At 46.0% G+C, this 25,240-nt stretch overlaps 1 long non-coding RNA gene across 8 annotated transcripts in view; it reads right to left on the bottom strand.

Annotated features, from left to right (window-relative positions):
- LOC102155202 overlaps positions 1-25,240 on the bottom strand; it is an 82,374-nt gene that overhangs the window by 30,601 nt on the left and 26,533 nt on the right. For 7 of the 8 annotated variants that reach the window (XR_005361932.1, XR_005361929.1, XR_005361928.1 and 4 more), the window contains exon 5: positions 8,079-8,194. This is a non-coding gene — a long non-coding RNA (uncharacterized LOC102155202). Of the gene's footprint in view, positions 1-8,078; positions 8,260-25,240 lie in introns of all 8 variants that reach the window. The other variant, XR_005361927.1, reaches the window with a different exon arrangement.

Consider the following 25,240-nt stretch of genomic DNA (forward strand, 5'->3'; position numbering starts at 1 on the left):
TAAATGAATCAAGATGTGTAAAATCCATCCTTAGCACAATGTTTGACACAAAGCAAGTGTTTAATAGCGATAGTAACGGATTTTTCTGGAAAAACATCACATCTCTAATAATGTAACCACTGGTAATGGAATTTGAGAAATCAAGACTAATCTAAGTCCGGGCTCTTTACAGAAATATCTTACAGGGCCACGGCGAGGATCCAGTAAATTCAAATGGAGAAAGCATCTAGAAGAATGCCTGACACTTCACACATGTTCAGTAATTGTTTTGTGTACATCCTTGCTTTCTCAGGTTGGAGGTACTAAGCATAGCCCGGCCCTGGCAGGGCCATTGTGATAATGCCACTACCAGTCAGGTCTGGGGGAGATGGCTTGATACAGTGGGGACAGGGCTACAAGTCACTGTGTGTGCTCACTCAGGGTTAGGGTTTGGGCAGCCAGCTCACACGTGTGCCTATCTCTACAGCTCTCGTTCTTTTTTTTTTTTTTTAAAGATTTTCTTTTTTATATATAATCTTTTTTTTAGAGATTTTATTTATTTATTCATGAGAGAGGCAGAGACATAGGCAGAGGTAGAAGCAGGCTCCTCTCAGGGAGCCCGATGTGGGACTCGATCCCTGGTCTCCAGGATCATGTCCTGAGCCGAAGGCAGATGCGCTCAACCGCTGAGCCACCAGGTGTCCCAAGATTTTCTTTATTTATTCACGAGACAGACAGAGACGGAGAGAGGCAGAGACACAGGCTGGGAGCGTATGCATTTTTCTGGAGCTAAAGTCCACAGTTTGGGTTAGATTTCCCGAGAGATCACTCTCTGGGAATCCCCCACATATTGAACATCTGAGCTCTAGAGACTCTCTCATCCTTCCAACGTATATGCTTCTCATGGGGTCTGGGTTGAAAAATGAAATTATCATGTTAATAACACTGTAGACTTTGTTTTTGCTGCCCAGTGGTCTGCTCTTTCCTCCTGGCTGCTCTTCAGTGATTTGTGAAGTATGGGTGGCTAGGTAAGCAGCCAGCAGCGAAGTGAGCTGGTTTTCACCTTGTCCATGCTATAGACATTGCCAGTGCTGGCAGGAGGTCTACGTGTCCTGAGCCCTGCATGAATGTTCCAGCCTACCCTCAGGGTTTGGGTGCATCAAAAAAATCCTTCATGCTGGGACGCCTGGGTGGCTCAGTGGTAGAGCGTCTGCCTTCGGCTCAGGGCTTGATCCCAGTCCTGTATCCGGCTCCCTGCATGGACTTCTCCCTCTGCCTCCGTCTCTGCCTCTCTCTCTCTCTCTCTGTCTGTCTCTCATGAATAAATAAATAAAATCTTAAAAAAAAAAAGAAATCTCGTGCTGAGTCCAGGAGCAGACAGAGAAGGGTCAGCCTTATCTGGCTACTTGCAGCGACATCTCTCCAAGGAGGTCACCTGCTATTCCTTGACAGATACTTCCCTGTTCCAGTTCTTCTACCATCACATTAATGCCTACAAGAGTCAACTTTTAAGTCTTGGGCTTTTCTCATGAACACAGTGTTGCAGTTTTTAAGGGAAGAAAGTGAGTCCCAGCAGAATTGCAATATCTCAGCTAATTCTTTCTCCCTGAAGTTTAATTCTAGACCAACTTCCTCTTTTGTGATTCAAAGGCAGAGAAGAGGGTTCGCCTACATTTTGTGCCATATTTGCTGGCAGACCCATTCCTGGGGGGGGGGGGGGGGGAGTGGTCAGAGAGTGACTGGAGCCTGACTCACACAGGCTTAGAAATTTGGTGGCAAGCAGAAAGAGATTTCTGGGGCCCAGCACGCCAACTGTGAGGTCCATGCAAACCCACCACAGGGCACCACCTTTCCCTAAGGTGGAAGGCTGTCCCCCTACCCCACACCTCACCCACCCTCATCATTGGTCAGTGCCCACCCTCTAGTGGGGGCCTGGGGAGGTAGCCAGGCCCAGGGCAGCTGGGGCTCGGGTCCCCAAGTCAGCTTGTCTCAGCAGAGGGCCCCTTCCCCATGCCTCTCACCACAGGGATTCGGTGACTCACTCTGAATAAGGCATCGTAAATTTCTTCCTAATAACACACTTGTCACTGAACCATTCCAACAATTTGGCATGGCGAGAGATCTGGCTCCAGGCAGCAGGGCGGGTAAGTCATCCTCTGTTTATAAACTGTTTCCTGCCGAGGGCTGGAGAGGGGTCGAGGACCACCAAGTCTATGTCACACATGCCCTGTGGAGCTGGAATGAGGATGCCCACTTTACAGGTGAGGGATGCAGAGACTCGGCCCCTGAGGCCCAGGCCCCGCAGGCCAGACCCTGTACCCCACGCCCAGCAGGCCGCACTGTGGAGGGGCTGTGGTGGCAGGGGGCTTGGGTTTGAATCCTGCCACTTCTAAGCCAGCCTACCTTTGGCAGGTTCCTTGATCCTTCTAGCCTTCCCTTTCTTCATCTGTGAAACAGAGATAATCCTTAATCTGCGAGGATTTTGTAAAGATTCAGTGAGGTACGTCAGGTAGAGAACCTTCAGCATGGTGCCAGCCCGCAGCGAGTGCTCCTAAGCGCAGCTGTTGGTATCACGGACTCCAGTCGAGGGCCACGTGCCTCCCTCTGGCTCATGACCCCTCACTTGGCTTCCCGTTGTCCTCTCCTTTGGCTCTCCGTCCTCTCATGCTCTGTTGCGAGTAAAAGAAAGGTGGCCACTCCTACATTGGATTACTTAATGATCTCAACTAGTATTTGAGGGAGTTGACAGTTCACCCACAGTTGACAAGGGTAGAAACTGAGGCTGGGCGAGTTTGGGTGACTTCCCCAAGGCCACCGCTAGGGGCGTGACAGAGCCAGGATCTGCGATCATTCTCCCATAGAGCAGCTCCCAGGGGAAGCCCACGATCAAGGACCAGCTGTACCAGGGAAGTTCCGGATGTGGCCGAGTATTTTTGTCACTGCATTCTTCCCAGGCAGTTCACTCTCTGGACTCTGGACGGTTGCCAAGGAGGTGTGAATGAGCAGGCCGAAAGAGGACCTCCTTTGGAGGGTGCAGTTCCGAGCTGTCCTTTACTGAGCCCTTGCCTTGTGCCCTCCACGCCATCAGCTGTGTCTCTGTCAATCCACATACTCCTGTGAACCTAGTGCAGTTCCTACCGTACGGGGGAAAATGAGGCACGGAGAGTCACTCAGGTCACTGGCCCCAGGCTCCACCTGCGTGTCCCCCTGTGGTGTTAAATCTCTGCACCTACTGCCTCTCATCGGGGTGGCATAAAGTTGGGCCACAGCACTCAGTTTTGGAAACCACATCCAGGCTAAGGGACTGCCACCCACTACCACGGGCAGGAGCGGCCGACGCTGCGTCCCTTCAGGAGCCTCTGTGTGCTGGAGGAGGAGGGGCTTGGAGGGGGCATCTCCTGCTGCTTCCATGCCGCAGCCCCGGCAGCAGCCTCCACAGGATTCTCTGCCTCACAGCCACCTCTGAGCGTCCGCCATGGGGCCAGACCTCATCCTCATTCAACGGCAAGGCAGGCCCAGGGCCCACAGGGTCCTCTGTCCCTCCCCCCTACAGCCGCCCCACCCCACCTCCCCGCGGGTAGGAGCTCTGTACCTCCATCACCCAGAACCGTGCCAGGCCCTCGACAGACATCTGTTGACTGCCTGACAGACTGACCAACACCGGCCAGCCCCGGGGACAAACAGAACCCGGTGTGGCAGGACTTTGCTGGGCTGTCAAAGGGTAGGGGGCCCGGATGGCTCCCCAGACAGAGCTGAGGCGGGGCGGACGGGCAGGCCGCGGGAGGGACGGGAGGGACGTGGGACAGAACCGACAGCTCTGCTTCAAGCGGGTGGAGGGCAGCTGCCAACCAGAGAGCAGCAGGCTGGCCAGCCGGGCCTGGGCCCGTGTCTAACAACGCCAGGCCTGCTAAAGGCTCCCGGCCCCACGGCTGCTGCCGTCGCAGACCCCGACAGTCTGCCCGGAGTAGGGGCCGGGAGGTAAGGGAAACCATCTGGACTGGGAGTCACAAGACCTAACAAGAGGGGGTGGACGGACCCCCTCTCTGCTCACTGCACCTTCCCCCCTGGCTGGGTCCGTCCATCTGTGATTGCTTCTTCACACCTTCCATCTGTAAAGCAGAGATGTGTTGGGGCGCCCGGGTGGCTCAGTGGGGGAAGCGTCTGCCTTCAGCTCAGGTCTGATCCCAGGGTCCTGGGCTCCCTGCTCAGTGGGGAGCCTGCTTCTCCCTCTCTCTCTGCCCCTCCCCACTGCCCGCACTTTCTCTTCCAAATAAATAAAGGCTAAACAAAGCAAGACAGAGCTGTGTCTCCCTCACAGGTCACGCTGTGGATGAAAGAGCCCAGAAACTTATACAGACCCTGCACCTCCACCCACCCCTTCACAGCCAAAGACCCTAACTCCACGGAGAAGCCACATCCCTCAGGTGTCTCCTAAGTGCAGACTTCCCATACCCCAGCTCAGAGCCCCGGGCTTCTTCCTCCGAATCCCCCACCTCTTCCCTGCCCACCCTCCTGGTTCCAGGAGTGGGCTTTCCTGTGGAGCAGGCCCTGACACAGAAAAGGAAATAATTAGCATAATCACCAATTCAATTCTCTCCAACTCTCTTCTCTGTGAAAATAATTTGCTCCTCTCACAGCCACGAGGCCAGGGAGATGGTGAGGCTCAGGGAATTATGGAATCTCAAGCTAATTAAGAGGAAGTGATGCTCTTGCTCTAGGGAGACAGGCTCTGTGCTCCTGCTGCTCTGAACATATCACACTAAACACCAAAGCAGCCACTGGAAAATGGAAAATGTGGAGGAGGCACAGAGGGATGTGAATGACAAAGATGATCAATCAGAGGGTTGGGAGATGAGATGGATGTGAGATTAAAGGTTAGCCCAAAGGAGAAAGAAATGAGAGGCAGGCAGCTTAACCATCCCTTCCTGGTTGTAAAAAGAATATTTCTCCTTGGTTCTTTCCGTCCTCAAGCCTATGTTCTCTCATCCTCACTCCCTTTATCACACCCATCTTTGTGTTCTATTTACTTGTCAATTCATTTTGACATTTTACTGAGCACCTACTCTGTGCCAGGCAATTTGTCAGGTTCTGGAGATGAAAAGACTGGGAGAAATGGACCCCTACTGCCTATACCAGGGGACACCAACTACCCATACTACAGTATGGGAGGATTATAGGACAATAGGGCCTGTCTGAGGCCTCAGAGGTAGGAAGGACCAAGGCCAGGTGCCATGGAGCTCAGGAGCAAAGTGGGCCACTCAGCACTGTCTGGGCTTCAGGGGCAGTTTCCTGCCGGGGGTGACGCCCAAGTGGAATCCTGAAGAATCAAACAGTGAACCATGGGAGGCAAGGTGGGAAGGGCATTGCAGGCAGCAGGAGCACCTAAGCAAAGGCCCATGACATAAAATGCAGGGTGTATATAGGCAATGACAAATGGTCGGGCTTTGCTGAAGCAAAAAGTAGAGACAGATGTGGTCCGAGCCAGGGCCAGAGCATCAGGCAGGGCCCAGAGCTCAAGGCCCCGGATCCTGTGGTAGGGAATTGGCTTTGTCCAGAAGCAGCACAACCCACAGTGTTTAGAATGGCACACGGTACATGCGGTATTGATAGACAACCCCCCCCCCCCCAAAAAAAAGGTGCTTCTGGGTCAAATAAGTTGAATGATGTGGAGTTAAACCAGTGGTTCTGGTTATCTGGTGGGTCGAGGCCTGGAATGCCACTCATCACCCTACACTGCCCAGGACAGCCCCCTACAAAAACCTCTGCCCTCCACCCACTCCCATCCCCACCTCAGGGCTTCTACAACCCATGCACCGGCCCACCAAATCATTTGTCTCTGCATTGTCATACTCTGTTGGCTAGCCGGTCTCCCCACTGGACTATACAGGTCTGGATGGCTGCAAAGCCAGTATTTGGGGGCGGGAGAAGGAAAATATGGGAGAAGAGGATGTTTTGGCAGAGTTTGGTGGAGGGGGCTGCATCGGGTGGAGTCTGGCTCATGGGGGATACCCCCGCTGGCAGGGTTGGTGGGTAATTCTAGGGGCTCTTTCCATTTTGGCAGCTCTAACCAACTGTAGCTAGGGGTGTGGGAATCAGACCCCAGCCCAGGAGCCGGCCAGATCAGATTCAGGGACCTACGCTGCACTAGGCACTGGGGGAAAGTGTGTGTGTGTCTTGGATGAGCATCCCCATATGGCCAGCTTTTTCTTCACAGTTTTATTTTTCTCCATAGCATCTTTTAACCCATTTTTCAGTTTATTTGCCTGTCTCTCCTCACTCACTTCCCCACCTCAGAATGTGGCTCTTTTGTCTTAATTGTTCACTGCTTTATTCCCAGGGTCTAGATCAGTGCCTGGCACATAGTATGTGCTCAACTAAACTGTGTGGAAGCACAGAATATCTGAACACGCCCCTGCTATACAGCTTAGAGTGCCTGGGTGCTGGAGCCAGTCTACCACATGCACTTGCTCCTCCCCTGCACCAGTGGGAATGGGGCAAGTCCCAGAAAGCCTACTTCCCAAACCACGCAGAATTTGTTCATTGTCTACAGTGTTCATTCCAAAGCGGCTTCGGGGGGAAGATGCAGGAACTTCAAACACATACCCTGGATATTCCCTGAAAAATATCTGGAATGTTAGACTAACCATGACCCAAGGGAGCAGACAGCGGGCCAGGATGATGCATAAGGCCAAGCAAGCTGACGGCCAAATGAAGTTATAGCTAGTTGACAGGACAATGGCATGAACAAAGACCTCCCGGCCTCCTGGAACTGCTGCCAAGCATTGTGACACACAGGGCTAATCGCATCTGAGTGCACGATGCTGCACAGGAGCAGCCCACAGGGCTGGCAGGGCTTCAGTCACTGCCGGCTTGCCTGAAGAAGCCCATTCATCACGGTGCAGGGCCAACAGGATGCACCCCAATTACACACAGGGAGCGAGGACCAAAGTGGGGAGGGCAAGTGCCTACTGGTCCCCTTGGAAACACATGCAAGAAAAAAAAAAGCCACAGGTAGAAGATGTTCAGGTCCTAGCCAGGGTTGCCAGGGAATTAATTCTGTGTCAATGTGGGGCCGTTTACCTCCAAGGCTGTGGGGCATAGGGCTTTGGTTAAGCTTGGGCTCAGGGGCTCACGGTGTGGTCTATAGGCAAAGATTTTAGAAACCTGGGCTCAAATCCCAGCTAACCCTCCAAGCTGGGGTTCCAGACCACAGAGGCCAAAGACCTGACACTGTCGTTTTGAGCTCTGTGGCCTTGGGCAAGTCATCCAGAACAGGTGTATGTGGGTGAAGAGAGGGTTTATCTGCTCTGCTAGCCTGACAGGTTAACTGGGAAAATTAAAAAGATGGGGCAAAAGGAAGAGCCTTGGGAACCATAAAGCCTGGGGTGCAGGAAGACGTGGGAGATGCAGCCGGGTCCTCCATCCCTGTCCCAGGGCAGGGGAGGTGTGCAGGAAACCAAGGCCAACCACTTGAGGGAGGCCTTTAGTCCTTCATCCGCAGGAGATGCCTTTTCAGATCTTGGGCTGGTTCTTAGAATCCCACTTAAGGCTCCCTGGTGGACAACCTTATGGATGCCCACAGACACACAGTTCATTTGGGTTATTCTGAACAACCGATTACTTTAGGCAGAGAAATTTATAATCAACTCATAATTACATGGCATTTTCCATTTTGTAAAACTCATATAAGTGTAACCCTTAATTAACACCAGAAGATTAGCATTATTATGCTTACTTTACAAAGCATAATTTTAAAGGATCAGAGAGGTGGGTGTGTTTCCCAAAGCCACACAGTCAGTTTGCATCAGAGATAAGCTTTGAGTCCAGGCTACTCATTACAGGTTAGATTGGTGCCCACTGTGTAGACATAACTGTCTTTCCTTCCAGAGTGTCCTCTTCTTCTTTTTTAGGGTCTTGGTTTGGGGCCCACTTTTGTTGTTTGATTGCTTAACCACCTTCCCTGACAAATCTATGCAGAACCCTCTTTTGGAAGGAGATGGCCTGGAACACAGAATTCTCCCTGGGAAAAGTGGAGCCTGGGCAATTTTTCTAAGCAGGTGCAATTCCATGGAGGTATTGAGCATGACAGGGCACCTTACCTCACGGGCTCCACACTGCCCTGGGGACTGCAGACACAACTGTTCCAACACATACAGTCTCTGAGAAGGTAGTTAGGGTAGATCTCCTAGGTGCAAGATGATGGACTCTCTCTCTCCTTAAAGAAAAATAAGCACAGTTCATGTACTTCCCTGTGGAGAGCTTGTCTCTGGATTTTGAATGCTGAGAATAAAACAGAGGGAAGAGAACTCTAGTTTATACTAAAAATTAATGTGTTCTCTGACTTTTAAGTGACACACTTCACATATTACCAATCACGTTCACATCATTACCACATCTAATCCTTACAATAGCCCTGTGAGAGTAGCTGCAACCCTATGAGGTATTATAATTCCCATCTTAAAGACTGGGGACATTGAGGTTTAAAAGGCATAGATGATTTTTCCAGTCACAAAGCTGATACATGGTAGAGATGGACAAAAGATCTGGTCCTTCTATCTATAAGTACAGGGATTTTCACAGATAACATTTTTTTTTTTTTAACTTTCCATGGCCGTCAAGTTTATTAACAGTGCAAAGGCTGACTAGAGCTAGGCACTTCTAATGGGGATCCCTTTAAATTCCTTATAACATTGTTACTTATCTCTTCTCTAGGAATCATAAAATCAGGCTAATGACATCTAATCTACCCTCATCATAGACCCATGATCCAATATCTTAGCAGGTGTTGTAGGAGGACAAAAGGCATATACGAAGGGACTCACCAGTCATTGCTTGAGGTTAGGTGCATGGGCACTGCCTGGGACTCTGCCTTTAGAGGTTCTAGGCCTGGTGAGTGTTGCTTCAATATGCATTCACAGAGTAGTGCTTGGTTTCTTGCTGGATACTCACAAATTTGAGAAAAAGTGTGTATCATAGTCCCCATCTTCAAAGAGTTTACAGTTGGGTAGGCAGGTGAAATTTGTTATGAAATTTTGAATGGCATTGTACAAAACAGAATAGAATTAAGTGCCCATCTATTTGATACATAGTCCAAAAAGAGTTTATGAAGGAAGTAGGTCTTGAGTAAGTCTTGAGTGGGTCTTGAGAATGGATAGGACTTAGAAGGGAAGGTTTTCTATTCTGGTGGAGGATGAAGTGCCAACAGCAGGTGGACTGTATGGTGGGATGCATGGCTCCTAGCACTCTGGCCGCAGTGCACACATTACCCAAGTCCCAAGAGAGCCAAGTTTTTATCTTCCAGCCTTTGTTACCTATTTCCTCTTCTGGAAAGAACCTCTCTCCCTTGCTTCCTAGTCCCCCTATGTCTCATGTCCCATCTAACTGTCAACATTGGTCAGTTATGAGACCACCTCTTCCCTCCTGCAGTGCTTTGCCTTCCTTTGCATGCCTTTGACCAGGTGGCACGATGATGTGTTCATGAGTCTGTGACCCTTAAGAACAGGGATTCCATTCTGTTGATTTTTGCAGGGCCATTTGTTGAATAAATACAAATGAAAGGTAGAAATGCAGATTGAATGAACAAATCTGCAAGAATCCTGCTACAGGACCATATGGGCTGACACCTAGAAGCCAGTGTGGCCCTGAGCTATTCATTGTATGTATGATGCCTAATAAATCTGAATTAATGATTCTTTGGCGAATGAATGGTTGATGGATTGACTGAATTATATATACATCATGATGAATGTATCATCACTATTCAGCTAAAACTTAATTGATGTTTTAGTTTTTACCTTATTTCCTTAAAGCTGGTGAGGCTTAAACCAGGGACAAGTCAAAACATGCAGAGCAGCTGAGTATGTCCAGAGGGAAGTGAGACCTAGGGCCTGAGCTGAGGGCTTAGCAACAGCAGGAGGCGATGGGCAGAGTCTGGAAAGGCAAGGGAGGGGCTGGAGAAGTGAGCAGGAGCCAGGGAATTCAACTCTTTCCTGAGGACAATGGGGCACAAGTAGACCTTGAAGCAGGTGTGTTATAGGATGATTTTTTTTTCCTTCTTTTAAAGACAGAGGCCCCTAACTGAAATAGAGCGAATGCACCAAGGCAGAGCAAGACTTAGGACTCAGAAGACCCGTCTCAAGGATGTTACAGAAGTTTGGGTGTGAGCTGACAGAGGATGCCCTAGGGAGTTAGTTGCAGAGACAGAGAGCAGCAGAGGGGTTTGTGAGCGGGCAGGAGCTAGCAGGAGCAGGACTAGTGACAGCCTGGCCTGGCAGGGGGCCAAGAGTGCTGGGGATGCGGGTATAGGAAAAGGAGCCAAGAATGAGAATGCTAAGGAACCTGGCTCAGGAAGCTAGGTGGAGCCCAGTGAAGATGAGAAAATTGGGAGGAAGAAGTACAACTGGGCTGACAGGGAAGAAAGAATGAGTTATTTCCAGAATTCTTCGACATGTAGGGTTTGTGCTAAGTCTAAATTATATGATACCCAGTGATGTACCTTTACGTAGCTATTGATATATTATGCTTTCTCAATTAACATAATACTTTCTCACATTATTACAGATGTTTCATAAACATTATTTTGAATAATGGGCAAACTGTGAATAAATAAGCAAACTGTCAGCGAATGTGAGTCAGATGTGCTGATTGAGGGGGGTTCCCATGTGGCACAAGTACAAAAGCAGGCCAGCCAGCCCATCAACAGGTCTCCCAGGAGGGCATGTTCTCACCATGGTGAGTGATACAAGGAACACATGGAGGGCCTTCACTTAAAACTCAGGAGGGGGCAGCCCCGGTGGCTCAGCGGTTTAGCGCTGCCTTCAGTCCAGGGCATGATCCTGGAGACCCCGGATCGAGTCCCACGTCGGGCTCCCTGCATGGAGCCTGCTTGTCCCTCTGCCTGTGTCTCTGTGTCTCTGCCTCTCTCTCTCTCTGCCTCTCATGAATAAACTCTTAAAAAACAAAACAAAAAAACAACTCAGGAGGCCCTGGGACAGTCCACACCAGCCGCAGTGGGGTCTTGGTCACAGGCACATAGCCTGTGAAAGGTGTGAGGGACCACAGAGCAGTCTTGGCCTCAGCAGATGGGGGTGGGGTGGACTAGGGGGAGAGGATCTGTGAGTACGGAGGAGGGTCTGAAGAAAAAGTCCCCAATGAGCCAGGAGGAGAAAATGAGACTGTGTCTTTGAGAGTATTTTGTAATCTCAAAAATTGAAGACAAATACTATCATTATTACCCACATTCAAAACCATTAATTCAAAACTGATAGATGTTTTCCTAATATTCATCTATAAAGCAATAGGGGTAGAAATACTTTTTGCTACATGCCCCTTTGCAACTTTTGAATCATTCATTTGTAATTTTTAAAAAACAATCTATGCAAACCAATTCTCTGTTGTTCACTGATTGTAGTGATGGGGAAACAAGTCAGATCACTGTTTTTTGTTTTTTTTTTTTTTCTTGTCCAGAAAGAAATCATAAAAAGAAAGGGAATGACTGCATCTCACAGTGGTTCTATTCATTTGAAAAGCATGATGCCCATTCCTAGAATAACATTGAATGATCACATATTGAGTTAAGAGAAAATGAGCCAGAATGGCTTTAGGGGAAAAGGACATGGCATTAATATACAGGACTTAAATTCCAGTTGGATTTACCTTCTTGGTGCCTCAGTTTTTTCACCTGTAGAATGAGTTTAGCAAAACCTACCATGAAGAATCATTATGAGACTCAACTGGGAGAATGTCTGTGAAGGCCGCTAGCACCAGTGATCTGCAACTCTATCCATGTCTGTTCATCGAATCTTAGAAATACCAACTTTCTGCAATTCTTTTTTATTATTATTATATAGTAAGTCATCTCTGGAAATAAGCACCCAGGGCTAGGATGGGGTGACCAACTTTGGGCTAGGGATCAGATGTGCCCACACCTGTTCCTGTTTTAGTATCAAAAATCCTGCATCTCAGAAAATCCCTCAGTCGCAAGCAAACCAAGAGGTTGGTCAACCTAGCAATAATGGTCACCAATGATGCCATCAAGAATCAAGTTCGTTTGTTTCTTTTCTTTTCTCCTTTTCTTTTGTTTTTGTTTCTTTTCTTTCTTTAACTTGGCCCTTCTGACTGTTGCTTATTGTGTTACGGTTGCAAGAAGGCTATTGCACTTCCAGCCATCATGTCTGCATTCCAGGTAGGAAGGAAAGGGAATGGCAAGAGGATCAAAGGCTTTTTCTTAGAGAGGTTTGCCTCTGACTCAGGAAAGAAAGCTTTTTTCTTGAAGATTTGCACTTATATTTCACTGGTTAGAACTGTTTCACATGGCCACCTCCAGCTATAAGAGTAGCTAAAACTGAGGACAGTTGACCTTTGAACAATACGGGGATCAGGAGCACCAAGTCTCTGTGCAGTGGGAAATCCATGTATAGCTTCTGACAACCTAAAAACTTACCAACTATTAACCTACTGTTGACCAGAAGGCTTAACATTAACATAAACAGTCAACAAAGACATATTTTATATATGTATTACATACTGTATTCTTACAATAAAGCTAGAGAAAAAGAAAATGTTATTAAGAAAATCAGAAGGAAGAGAAAGTACACTTAGAATAGTGTGCTGTAAAAAAAATCCATGCAGAAGTAGAGCCATGCAGTTCAAAGCCATGTTGTTCAAGGATCAACTGTATTCTGTTTCCAACCACACAACAGAGGAGACCAGGAGACAAAGTCATGAAAGGCTCTGGGTGGTCAATCCACAGTGTCTGCTAACCCCCCTCCGTCTTTATTACACCCAGCCAATGCTGAGCGCACCTGCTGTGTGACCGGTATTGTGCTAGGATCTGCAAAAGGCAGAAAGATGAATACTGTACAACCCTCACGCCAAGTACGCTCATGGTCTGGTACAATCTGACATAAGGCAGAGGTGATTATGTCAGAAGGCAGCCTCTAGAGAGTGGGAAGTGTGCTGGCAAATCTTGCCCCAAGATGCAGACAGGAATGACAGGGTTGGTGGATTAGCCAGGCAACAATGAACATGATGCATTTTCCAGGTAAGGATAAGCCCAAAGATGTGAAGGTAGCACTTGGCACCAAGAAAGTTCCGGGAAGAAGAGCCAGCGGGTGTGAGAAGAAGGAATGTGTGTGTCGGGGAAATTCCTCTCATTTCTGAAAATGACCTGGCTTTGGGGGCCTTTGGTTGTTGCTACGGTTTTAGGGAGCTATTTTGAAAACAGGGTGTGCACAGGAGGTCTGAGTGACCTTGACACACACACATCAAAGCTGTTAGAACTCCCAAGTCACTTCAAGTAAACGAGATTCCAAAATCACCCCTGAGAAAGAGAAAGCCAAACCTATATCGTCGATCTGAGGATCCTGTTGGCACCCAAGCCTTCACCTTACCTTTGTCTCCTTATCCTTTTGGCTTCTGAGCCATGCCCCTCCTCTCCTTCAAGCTCTCTGCTTCCCCAGCCCAGTTTTTCCACCCAGCTCCAGGCCGGCCTGGCCAGCCCCTGCACTGGGCAGTTCAGAGGCAGTGGCCCCAGTTGCTGAGCAGGGTCGGTACCTGATGCCAGCGACCTGCTCAGGTTTCTGGGCGAGCGGCAGCACGTCCGACCTCGCCTGGGTAGGGTGCTGGCCCGGACCACAGTACCGCTCCTGCCTTCATCTGCTCTCAGGCCGCTGCTGAGCCACTGGAGCAGATCTGTAACTGTCCTTCACAAGCCTTACATTATCTCACGGATATAGCAAAAAAACCCACAAGGTGGGGAGAGGTATTCCCAGGTAGTTCAGGAAGAAATGAGGTCCAGGGAAGTTAGGAAAACCACCCCAAATGACCCAGTGTTTAGTGGAAGAGGTGGGACTTCAACCTGGATTGGATTCTAAGGCCTCTGCTTTTCCCGCCGTTCCGCACCATTTCTCTCTACACAGCTGAGCGCTTTCTTCGTAGTTCCCTTGTCTGCAAGCTAGTCTTTGCCCAGACCCCTGGCCCTGTTGGCCTCCTCTGGTGGAGGGCCTTGATCACCAGAGCCTGTGGTGAAGCTTCATTTATAGCTGCACCCAACAAATATTTACTGAGTATCCCCTATTTGTCAGGTGCTGGGCTACTGTGTTTTTTTCTGGCTGCCTGAATTTGCCCAAAGCTGGGCCACTGACCCAAGGATCATCAGTTGCCAGAGCTTGCTCTGTCCTTGGGGCACCCTGGCATAGCTGCTGTGGCCAGCTCCAGCCAGCCCCAGTGGCACAGCTGGACCCCTTTCCATCTCCCCTATGCATTAACAGCCCACTCTGGCTTGGTTTCTTGCCCTTTCCTGCCAGACCTCAGCCTGGCATGGTTACCTCCAAGTCTGTTCCAGTAAAGGAAACACACTGCTGTCATGAAAGTAAGGTGTTCAGAGGATGGGAAAGACTTGAAACAGCCACCAGATCTATCTGACTCTTAATAAACAACATGGTGAAAGTGGAGATTATAAGAGGACACATTTTTGGGGGGATGAGCTGCCAATAGTCACTCTCTCTTCACTGGATGGAAGGTCCCAGAGGGGCTCCATGGAGGCACAAGAAACAAACTTGGGGGCGAGGGGTAAAAGGGGTAAAAGCCAAGTTTATTCAATGCTATTGATTTTTTCCCCTATTTTCCTATTTGTAATACATAGTCATTGCAGAAAATTGGAAAATACTAAAAAGCATAAAGAAAAAAAGAAGGTAAAAAATTATAATTACCAAAAGTATAAAGAAAAAAATAAAACACTGTATGATACCATTGCCCAGAAAGGATAACTACAGTTAACATTTTGTGTGTTTACCTCTAGATTTTTCTCTATGCACATATGCGGATTTATTCTGTACATACTATTTTGTATCAATATTGTATCACTTGACTTGCCTCTTGACCAAATGTTTTATGAAAACATTATTTTCAGCGGCTTCATAGAATTCCATATGGGTGTGCCATAATTTATTTGGGTTGTTTCTTCTCCACCCCCATTTTGTCCTAAATAGGTAATACTGTGATAAGCATCTTTGTACCTAAATATTTGTGCACAAATCTGACTTTTCCCTTGGGCTGAACTCTGAGTGACAGCGTGACAAACCACTTTGGCATGGTTTGTCTCTGCCCAGAAGGAAGGATGGGGTGGCACTCATCACCACCAGACTTTCTGAGCATGAACTTTAGGGATACCCAAAGGGGGAAATGCCAAAGCAGGGGACACCCCAATGCTTCATTTTTCTTACAAGTTTTCTTGGAAGGGACCTTCCTTGGTTTATTACTCAGAATGCTTTAGCTTAGAAGTCTGCTGAAACCAGCTCAAGCAGACATAAGAATGTCAGGTAGGAACCTAGCCAGTCCTCAGAGAGAGCCTGGGAAAGAGGACTAGCACACTTCTTCTCCTCATCGCTTCTCATGGACCGGTAAGTTTCCAACTTGAGAATGCACCAGAATCACCAACAGGCTCATTAAAACACCAACTTCTGGGAAGCCCATCCCCAAGTTTGTGACTGAGCACATCCAAGGCAAGACCAAGGATCTGCATTCCTAATACATTCCCAGGTGATGCTGACACTGCTGGCCCAAGGCCCATGCTTTGAGAACCAATGCTAGAGTATAACATGGCTGTTGGTGTAGGGCAGACACCCTCCAAGGCTGCTACCACGCCCTGGTTTCTGAGGGAATCCCACTCTTTCACTTTGATCTTGCCTCATGGCACCAAAGCCAGGATGGTACCACCTTCTGTCAGGAAAAGAACTCCCTGCCAAGAGGATTAGGCTCAAGAGGGGGTTGAGGTCACTAAGGCCTTTTTCTGAGAAGTGACTCAGTCCGTGCTCAGGTGGTTCTCTCACAGTTTAACTTTCTTTCCTTTGGCCTGACATCTGATTGCTGAGCAGGGTTAAGTAGCATTTCTCTGTCTCAGACCAGTCGCCCCAAAGGGCTCCTCTGGTCCAGATACCCATCAAGCAGGGCTTGCTGGGGAAATCTGGGTGACCCTTCACAGGATATGGCCACAGGTAAGGAAGGGTCCTTCCCCGGGTCTTGAAGCCTCACCAGAGAGTGACTCCAAGAGGCAGCCAACAGTGGGGAATGTACCAACCACTGCGAAGCCATAAAGGAGCTCTGGTGAAAACAACAATCACATCATGAGAGGTCCTGGGAGATTACAGAAGAACCAACATTTACTGAGCTCCTACTTGTGCCAGACACCAAGTACCTTATGTTGATCATCTGATTTAATCTTCCCTACAAACTTATGAATGCAGAGATGGGATAATATGTATCATCATCCCCATGGTTGAGAGGAAGAAATTAAGGCACAAAAGCTAGGTTGCTTGTTCAAGCTCACTCAAGCTCCTAACTCCCACTCTACAGCTGCTCTTGGGAGAAGCCAAAAAGCTAAAATGGCAGAGGGCAGGAAACAACACATCATTATATTAACTGTCCAAGGAGGGGAGAATTATTCCCATTTTATAGGCAAGAAACTGAGTCTTGGTGAAGAAGCTTCCCAAGGTCGCACGGCTGGTAAAGCTGCCCCAATCACAGCCCAGGCTTGTCAGCCCCCAAAGACCACCTCCCCCCGCATCTACCAGTACACTCCCTAAGTGCCGTTCATTGTACCTGAGGAGATGGGCAGGCTTAGCATAGGTGGCACTGGTCAGGTATGGTTTGTTCAACGGATGGAGACAGCAGGGCTACATGCCTGTGATGAACAAAAGCTTGGGGCTTAAAAACGCATGGCCCATCTGTCAACAGAGGAATGGCACATAATGGCAACTTCTTTTAACAGACTTCTAACTAGACAATAAAAAAAAAAAAAAACCCCATAGTTGGAATATTTTGACACTCAAAAATGATTACAGGGCAGCTCGGGTGGCTCAGCGGTTTAGTGCCGCCTTCAGCCCAGGGCGTGATCCTGGAGACCTGGGATCGAGTCCCACGTCAGGCTCCCTGCATGGAGCCTGCTTCTCCCTCTGCCTGTGTCTCTGCTTCTCCCTTTCTCTCTCTCTGTGTGTATCTCTCATGAATAAATAAAATCTTAAACAAAAACTCTGGAGCTAAATAAAAAGAAATCAGATACAAAGAATAGCCACTAAAGACTGAAACAAAAAAGTAGCTTTGGTTTAAAAACTAGGCCTTAAGTTGACTTAAAAAATAACTCAAAATCCCCCCGCCCATACCTAGATTTGAAAAGTTCCTTTCCTCTTCCACCCTGTGTAATATTTTTTTTAAGTCCTGGGTTCCATTTTTCAAACTAAGTTCTATATTTTTAGGGGTGACACATGCCAAGTAACCAGAAACTGGCCTTGGCTTGGAAAACCTCCCAGTTCTTGTAAACATGCAATCACTAGTTCCTTTCAGGATGATGAATACTATTGATTGGCTCAGATGGGCTTGTGACCCAGCGTGGTATTAGACATTGGCTATAAAGCATCTCCTTATGAATTTTTCATTGGTTTGAGTGTCTGGAGAGCTGGGCAGCTGCCTCCCGGAGTGCTCACTCTCCTTCCTTGCCCTCCCTCCTCCTCTCTGTGTCTCAGGGCTGATGATGCCACTCTGCAGGGCCACGTTATTGGATCAGAGTGATTAGCTTTACAGTCTGATTTTCTGAGTCGAATCCAATTTCTTTTTCAGGTGCAGCGGGCTTACGAGTAGTCATGTGCCTTTTGTTTTGCGATGGCATCACAGGATTACTAGCAGATGCAGTAAACTGAAGTCATTTCCCATTAACTGTATTCCCCATGATACTAAGACTATGTGTCACTTTGCAGTTGCATTCTCGAGCACTCTTCAGGAGAAAGAGTGCTTCCAGCAGCTCAAGTAAAAGCTGACAAAGAGGCAAACTCTTGAGAAGCACTGTGTCAGGCACTTTCAAAAATACCTTAGCTCACAATTCTAACAACCCTAAGAGAGGAGGAACATTATTCTCTCTTTTATGCTGGTAGAAAGTGAGTGTCTGAGAAAGTCAGTGGTCTCTCAGAATTCATATTGTGGATTTATCGAGCTCACACTGAATTAAGTAATAGGATGAAACTCCCAAGACTCCAGACTTGATCAAGTGGCCAGAGCTAATCCAAGAGTCATCTTCTTTTGAGAGAACAAAGAAAGCTTCACTCAGAGAAAACCTGTGTCCTGCTATACTCCCGTGGGCTCTTACATTCTAGATCAGGACTGTATGAAAAATTCAAGTGCTCATGTCTAGAAATAGTTTGTTCCTATTAACATCTGTATCCAGGTGAAATTGAGTTAAAGTAAACTTCAAGCACCAATTTAGGGGAGGAGATAGATACCACAAGGTCAGTAGGGTTAGCAGTGGTTGGAGTAGGGTAGAGGGTTGAAGGACTAACTGTGAGTGTAGATGAGCCTTCTCTCATGTGGGGTCCTCTCCCTGGTCCCTTCCTTTGTAAAAACATGGAGACCCTTTAAGAAACCTTTAACATGCAGTGAATGAGAGCTCTGAGTCCCTATACTACAGTTGACTATTGCCAAATATTTTTTGTACACATAAAGGAAGGAAAAAAAGAAGGGAATCAGAACTGTCCTGTTGTAAATGAAAGCCAGAATTCCTCCTGGTTTCAGCCTCTTACTAAGGGAATCTAGACTGTACTCAGGAACCGTGGCAAATTTTAACAAAGTGTATCATTCCTCTCATTCACAGCAACCTGCATACCTGAGCCATGAGCCTCTAACAGCCAAAACAATGATGTCCAAAGAAATCTTTGTATCCATCTCTGTGTGCTTATTAGCATAGCACAACTGTGCCACCTGTTCTTAATTCTTTGTTATAAATTGTTAGGTAAGATTGAAGCATAGCCACCAACACATGCCTAACAGGTCCCTTCTCTAGAGGCCAGCTGAGATGAGTACATTGAGATGCCTAAGACTATGTTGTTTTTGCTCCTGGACATTAGGCCTTTTCCTAGACCTACCCCTTGATTTTAAACACTAAAAGTCCCAAATGACCCCCAAGGAATTCCAAAAGTTAGTTACATGAGCCAGACTGAACAGAAAAGTTAGGTTGTGGATTCTTCAAAACTCATTGAACTGGAACTTTTGTTGGGATGATCATGATTTTCTAGACAGCGACTGTTAGCACATCTACTTCATGGATATTAAATACTTGTAAGATAGGATTGCTATTCTTCACTGAGTATCTCATACCAATTCTGCAGTTCCCAAGCCCTCAGGACTTACCTGAAATTTACATTTCTTGGTAAATTTTTGAATCATGGAAGATGTACAACGTATTGCATTTAACTCAAGGATAGCCATTCTGGAATATCATAGGTGAAAGAAACTCCCACCTGTCCTCTAAATTACTGCCTGGATTTGCAGTCCTCACTCCCAGTGGATATCTCTGCTTCCTGTTGTTTTATCCTGAGGAAACAGCCCTTGGTAGAACATCATAAAGTCACTTCCTTACAACCGCGCTCTCCTAAAGCTTTGGAAGTTCTTATTTCCTCATATTTTAGATGTTTCTTACTGGAGTAAAGAGATCTCCCGACCTCAAGAGAGTTGACCAGTTAAACCGAGTGGTATTAAGAAGGATAAAGTTGAACCAAATTCTTTGAAATGATGGATGCTAAATAGCAGGAGAGGATCTTGGAGTCACATGAGTCTTTAAGGGGCACAGTCCTGGTCTCATGACAAAGATGACACAAGATGACAGGGCATCTGGGGAAGATGTTTGCATCTGCCTTGCAGTTTATGGGTGAAAGAGTGGGTTGATTCTGATGACTATCATGAGCTCTTCCTTTCTCTTTTTCCAAAAAGGTGAATGGTAAAGCATTCCCTGGTCTTGAGATGGATCTTCCCATAAATATCATAGATTGTGAGCATTTATTTATTTTCTATTTTGGTGGAAGATGTTTTTCTAACTAGTGTGGTGATCGTGACACAGAAGAATGTTTCCGCTTCCAGCTCAGAGAAATAGTGGGAGAGAAAAAAAAACAAACAGAAAAAATCCTTTCATTCAAGCTTTAAGGAGGTGTTGGTACCTCTATGTCAGTGAATAGCTTTCAGGATCACCTTTGTAAATCTCAGTCACCTCTAAGACCTCCACATCCACGTGGTCAGAAGGACATTTCACTGGCCCACAGGAAGGCAGTCCTCATACGTGTGTTATCTTCAGGTGTGTCCCACAGGCTGGAAATTGCTTCTCTTCCCCACTCTAATTAAAACCAACCTTCACATTCAACTTAGGAACACCCCTCCTGCTATTTCAGTCCCTCATTATTCCAGCTTTGAAGACATCATTAGACTCATCCCACCATTAAGCAGAGATCATAGTCAACCCTAGGATCATCCTTTAACCAGATCCCAGGGCCTAGTTCAGAACAGGGGTCTGTGATGTCAGTGATCCAAGTTAATCACTCGTTGTGTGGTTCCTTGCTGGCTCATATGTAGTTTCTTCTGACATGCTGTCTCTTGCTTTCCCCTGTACTTACACATCTTCTTCCACAGAATCCAGTCCATGCTGCTACATGGAGATCATCTGCAACTATCTGTTGCTTGGCCATTGGCAATGGAATATATGACGGGATGCTATGTAACAGATAGTTCCAAACTGGACTGGGCCATGGTTTGAAAATTTGGGGCAAGTTAACCACTTAATGGTGGAGCATCTATAAGAAACTAGTCAAACGCCTCTAATCTTTCCTCTGTCTTCCCTCCTGTTCCCAGCAAATTACTTTTTTAAGATTTTATTTATTCATGAGAGACACAGAGAGAGAGAGAGGCAGAGACACAGGCAGAGGGAAAAGCAGGCTCTCTGCATGGAGCCCGCTGTGGGACTCGATCCCAGGACCCAGAGATCATGACCCAAGCCAAAGGCAGACGCTCAACCACTGAGCCACCCAGGCATCTTCCCAGCAAATTTCTTAACTGAGGAATATGTATCTACTCCTTTTATCTCATGCATTGTCCATTTAAGTCTGATTTTAGGGCAGCCCAGGTGGTGCAGCGGTTTAGCGCCACCTTCAGTCCAGGGCCTGATCCTGGTAGACCCAGGATCGAGTCCCACGTCAGGCTCCCTGCATGGAGCCAGCTTCTCCCTCTGCCTGTGTCTCTGCCTCTGTGTGTGTGTGTGTGTGTGTGTGTGTGTGTGTCTCCCATGAATAAATAAAATCTTTTTTAAAAAATTCTGATTTTATTTTCCACTCTCTCCACACAGATGCACATATTCTGAAATGCTCCCGCTAACATCCAGATAAAAAGCTTTTCTTAAAGTCTACCCTCACTAATCTTCCCAATGAATTTGATGTAGCTATTAACTATCCTCTTGATAAATCTCCTTCCCTCATCTTCGGAGTGATTAGAATACAGTTTGCCTCCCACCTCTAACTTCATCTCTGTTCCTTTGTTGGCTCCTCTTGTGCCTCACTTAAAACATGGTGTATCCTAAGATGTGTCCTCAACTGAATGTCTCTTGTCTATACCTCCTTCCTGGGGATCTCAACTACTCCTACTCTTTCAATTAACACCTCTGTGCAGATGCTCTCAGATCTTTATCCCTTACTGTTATCTACAGAGTTCTATTTTCATATTTTCAGCTTTCTGCTGGACCACATTGTGTAAATAATCCTAGTCTTTCGAATGAAGCCATTTAAAAGTGAGCGAATCACATTCCCTTCAAACCAGCCCCTCCTAACTTCCCTTTTTAATACTTGTGAAAGAAAACATGTCACTGACTTTGAAATACATCCCAAACTGAATAATCATCCACTCCTTCATTTCTCTCAATCCCATATCTAGTGAGGTGACATATATAATAAGGTGGCATTAATTGAATGCCTACAAATGCCAGACTCTGGGGATGTAGTGTGGAAAAACCAAAGGGGAGTGGGGGAGGGAGAGAGATCTTATCCCAGAGAACTTATTATAAGGGAAGAACAGAAAATTATTCCTTCATTTAATGAATGTTTCATGAATAACTACTAAAAGCCAGGCACAATTTTGGGTACAAAGTCCTTCAATCCCACCTCTGCAGTGTCTCTCAAGTCTACTCTAGTTGAGTTTAAGTCTGATTGGAACTTCCAGATCAATGTTTTTTTAAATGGGAAGAATGGGCTTGTTGCCTTTAGTATTTTATCTCTTCTACTAGCAATTATCATGTTAGCTGTTGGTTTAAGATAGATACTTTTAAGAACTATTTGTCTATCCTAAATCGTTAGGTCTAACTTTTCCTTTTTCTTTTTCTATTAAAATTTTGTTTCTTTATCTTCCAAAGTTTACTAACAGACCCTCCATCTTCCCTCTCTTCTGTGCTTCAACTCAGCCCAGATGCCACCATCAAATATTCCTGCACCAGACCTCTAAAGTTGCTTCCTTGCTTTGAAATGTTGAAAGCTCAGCAAATATAATCTCAATTCTGCAGTCAGAAATTCAAGACTCCCATCCTGTGACCTGAGCTTGCTCTCATCTTTCCTTCTGGTCTTACTACCCTGTTCCCTTTCATGTACACCTGTCTTCCAACCAGATAGGGTTCCTCAGGGTTCACAAACATATCCCACACTTTCTTGTCTTATGCAAAGTTGTGCCCTCCAAGTGGAATGCCATTTGGTCCACCTCTATTCTCTCAAATTCCTTTTTTAAAGATTTTTTTTTTTTGTATTTTATTTTAGAGAGAGAGGAGAGAGCATAAGTGGGGGGAAGGGCAGAGGGAGAGGGGGAGAGAATCTCAAGCCGACTCCATGCTGAGCAGGGAGCCTGGCACAAGGCTCGATCTCACAACCCTGAGATCATGACCTAAGCGAAAATCAAGAGTCAGATTTTGACTGACTGAGCCAGAGAGAGAGACAGACAGAATGTACGAGTGAGTGTGGTGGGGGGTGGGGGGAGAGGGAGAGAGTATCTTAAGCAGACTCTGCACTAAGCATGGAGCCCAATGCAGGGCTCAATTTCATGACCCTGGGATCATGACCTGAGCTGAAACCAAGAGCTGGAGGCTTACCTGACTGAGCCACCCAGGCACTCCTCAAATTCTCTTCTGTTTCAAGTTAGAGCTCACTCAAAGATGTGTGCCTTGTTCTCCCTAACAGCTTGCAAAGACGTTGAGGACTGAGTTCTAATCACATTTGTGACAAGTCTACCCATTGCCCCACATATAACTTGCAAAAGGGTTTTCTCATTATGAGTGCTGAATAAGTATTTATTAAATAGAGGTTACCAGAAACAATTTTCTAATGGTTTCACATTCATGCATTATTTCTTTCCATCGTGATTATAAATCCCTTAAGAGTAGGGACTACGTTTCCTCTTTTCCCTTCATTTTCTATGTAGTTCTTTTACAAAACTACACATACAGGACAAGTATAAGTGTTAGAAGAATGAACAAGTGATAAGTTATGCATTTTTATAGAAAAACACAGTATTAATGTTAAAATCCATAGTCCTGTTCTACAGTCTAAGATTAATACCATGTTTGGACACTAGGAAAAGAAAATAAAAACTGTAGCTGGTATATTAACATCCATAACATTCTTTATCTTTTTAAAAAGATTTTATTTTATTTTTTGAGAGAGTGAGAACAAGTAAGAGAGAGCATGTGCACATACAGGCAGGGGTAGGAGCAGAGGGAGAGAGAAGCCCAAGCAGACTCCTCACTGAGGACCAGAGCCTGGCGCAGGACTCAATCTTATGACCCAGAGATCAAGTGAGTCACTCAGGCGCCCCAAGATTTATTTGAGAGAGAGAGAGAGACAGCAAGGGCATGCATGTGCACATACAAGTGATGAGAGGAGCAGAAGGGAGGGAGAGGGACAATTTCAAGCTTGATGATGACCCTGAGATCATGACCTGAGCTGAAATCAAGAGCTGGATGTTTAACTGACTGAGCCACCCAGGCACCGCTAGCTATTTATGTTTCCTAAGGAACTATGGCTTCTCTATAATAAAATCACTTCTTATGCGCTTATTTTGTAACTCTACTTCACTGAACTTCACTATTAGTCCTTTAAAAATATTATCTTAAGTTTTCTTGGTAGATAATCATTATTTGTAAAGATAGTTTTGTCTTTAAGTCAGTTCTATCATTTTATTTTTCTTATCTTATTGCATTAGTTAGAATTTCAATACCAATATTTTTTAAATGGAAAGAATAGGTCTCTTGCTTTTAATGACTTTTTTCCTACAAAAAATGATCATGTTAGTTGTTGGTTTAGATTTTTTTTAAAGATTTTATTTACTTATTTATTCATGAGAGACAGACAGAGAGAGAGAGAGAGAGAGAGAGAGAGAGAGAGAGGCAGAGACACAGGCAGAGGGAGAAGCAGGCTCCATGCAGGGAGCCTGACATGGGACTCAATCCCAGGTCTCTAGGATCACTCCCTGGGCTGAAGGCGGCACTAAACAACTGAGCCACCCGGGCTGCCCCAGATATTTGTTTAAAGAACTATTTGTGTACCCTAAAATCATTATATCCAACCTTTACTTTTTATATTAAAATTTTATTTGTGCTCTTATCTGATTGTTCTTTTAGACTGAGCTATATAATGTAAGGGGAGTTTTGGCAACTGCTCAGTGATATCATCAGTTAGAGACAGTGAAGCCCAGATAACTTACATAATGAGTCAATTGGCCTACCTTTACTGATAAAATGATCAACAGAATTAATGGAATGCATTAGCCTTTGTACCATTTAGACATGAACTTTATGGGATAAAAATGACAAAATATGAAAATGCTAGTGAATTCTTCCATCTTTTCATTCATCTATTCAACAAACATTTATTGAGCACTGCTGTGTGGCAGACATTATTCTAGTTGGGCTGTAGGAACAAACAAGACAAAGTCCCTGTTTTCTTAGGGCTTTCATGCTAGAGAAGGCAAATGATAAATTAATAAATAAGTGAGCATAAGATATTTCTAATATTTGCAAGTGCTATAAAGATAATAAAATAAGATAAAGTATTAGAGAGGGACTGAAAAGATGGATTACTCCAGCCAAGGTTTCTTGGAGAAGGTTTCTCCAAGAAACGATGTTCGAACAGAGACCTAAGTGACAAGAAGCAGCCAGTTATGTGAAGATGTTAGAGTGATCACTTCAAGCAGAAGAAACAGCAAATGCAAAGCCTTAGGGTGAGAATGATCTTGGCAGTTTACAAGAACAAAGAGAAGGCTGAGGAGCAGCGCATAGAAGGAAAACAATAGGATATAGTTTTGGAGTGGTAGGAGGACCAGATATGGTGAAAAATCTAGGTTACATGTACTCATGGGAATCATTTTTAAAGACAAGGATAATACATTTGCTAAGATGAAATATTTATACTTAGAATATTTACAA

Source organism: Canis lupus, chromosome 7 (assembly GCF_011100685.1).
Source record: "Canis lupus familiaris isolate Mischka breed German Shepherd chromosome 7, alternate assembly UU_Cfam_GSD_1.0, whole genome shotgun sequence".
NCBI lineage: Eukaryota > Metazoa > Chordata > Mammalia > Carnivora > Canidae > Canis > Canis lupus.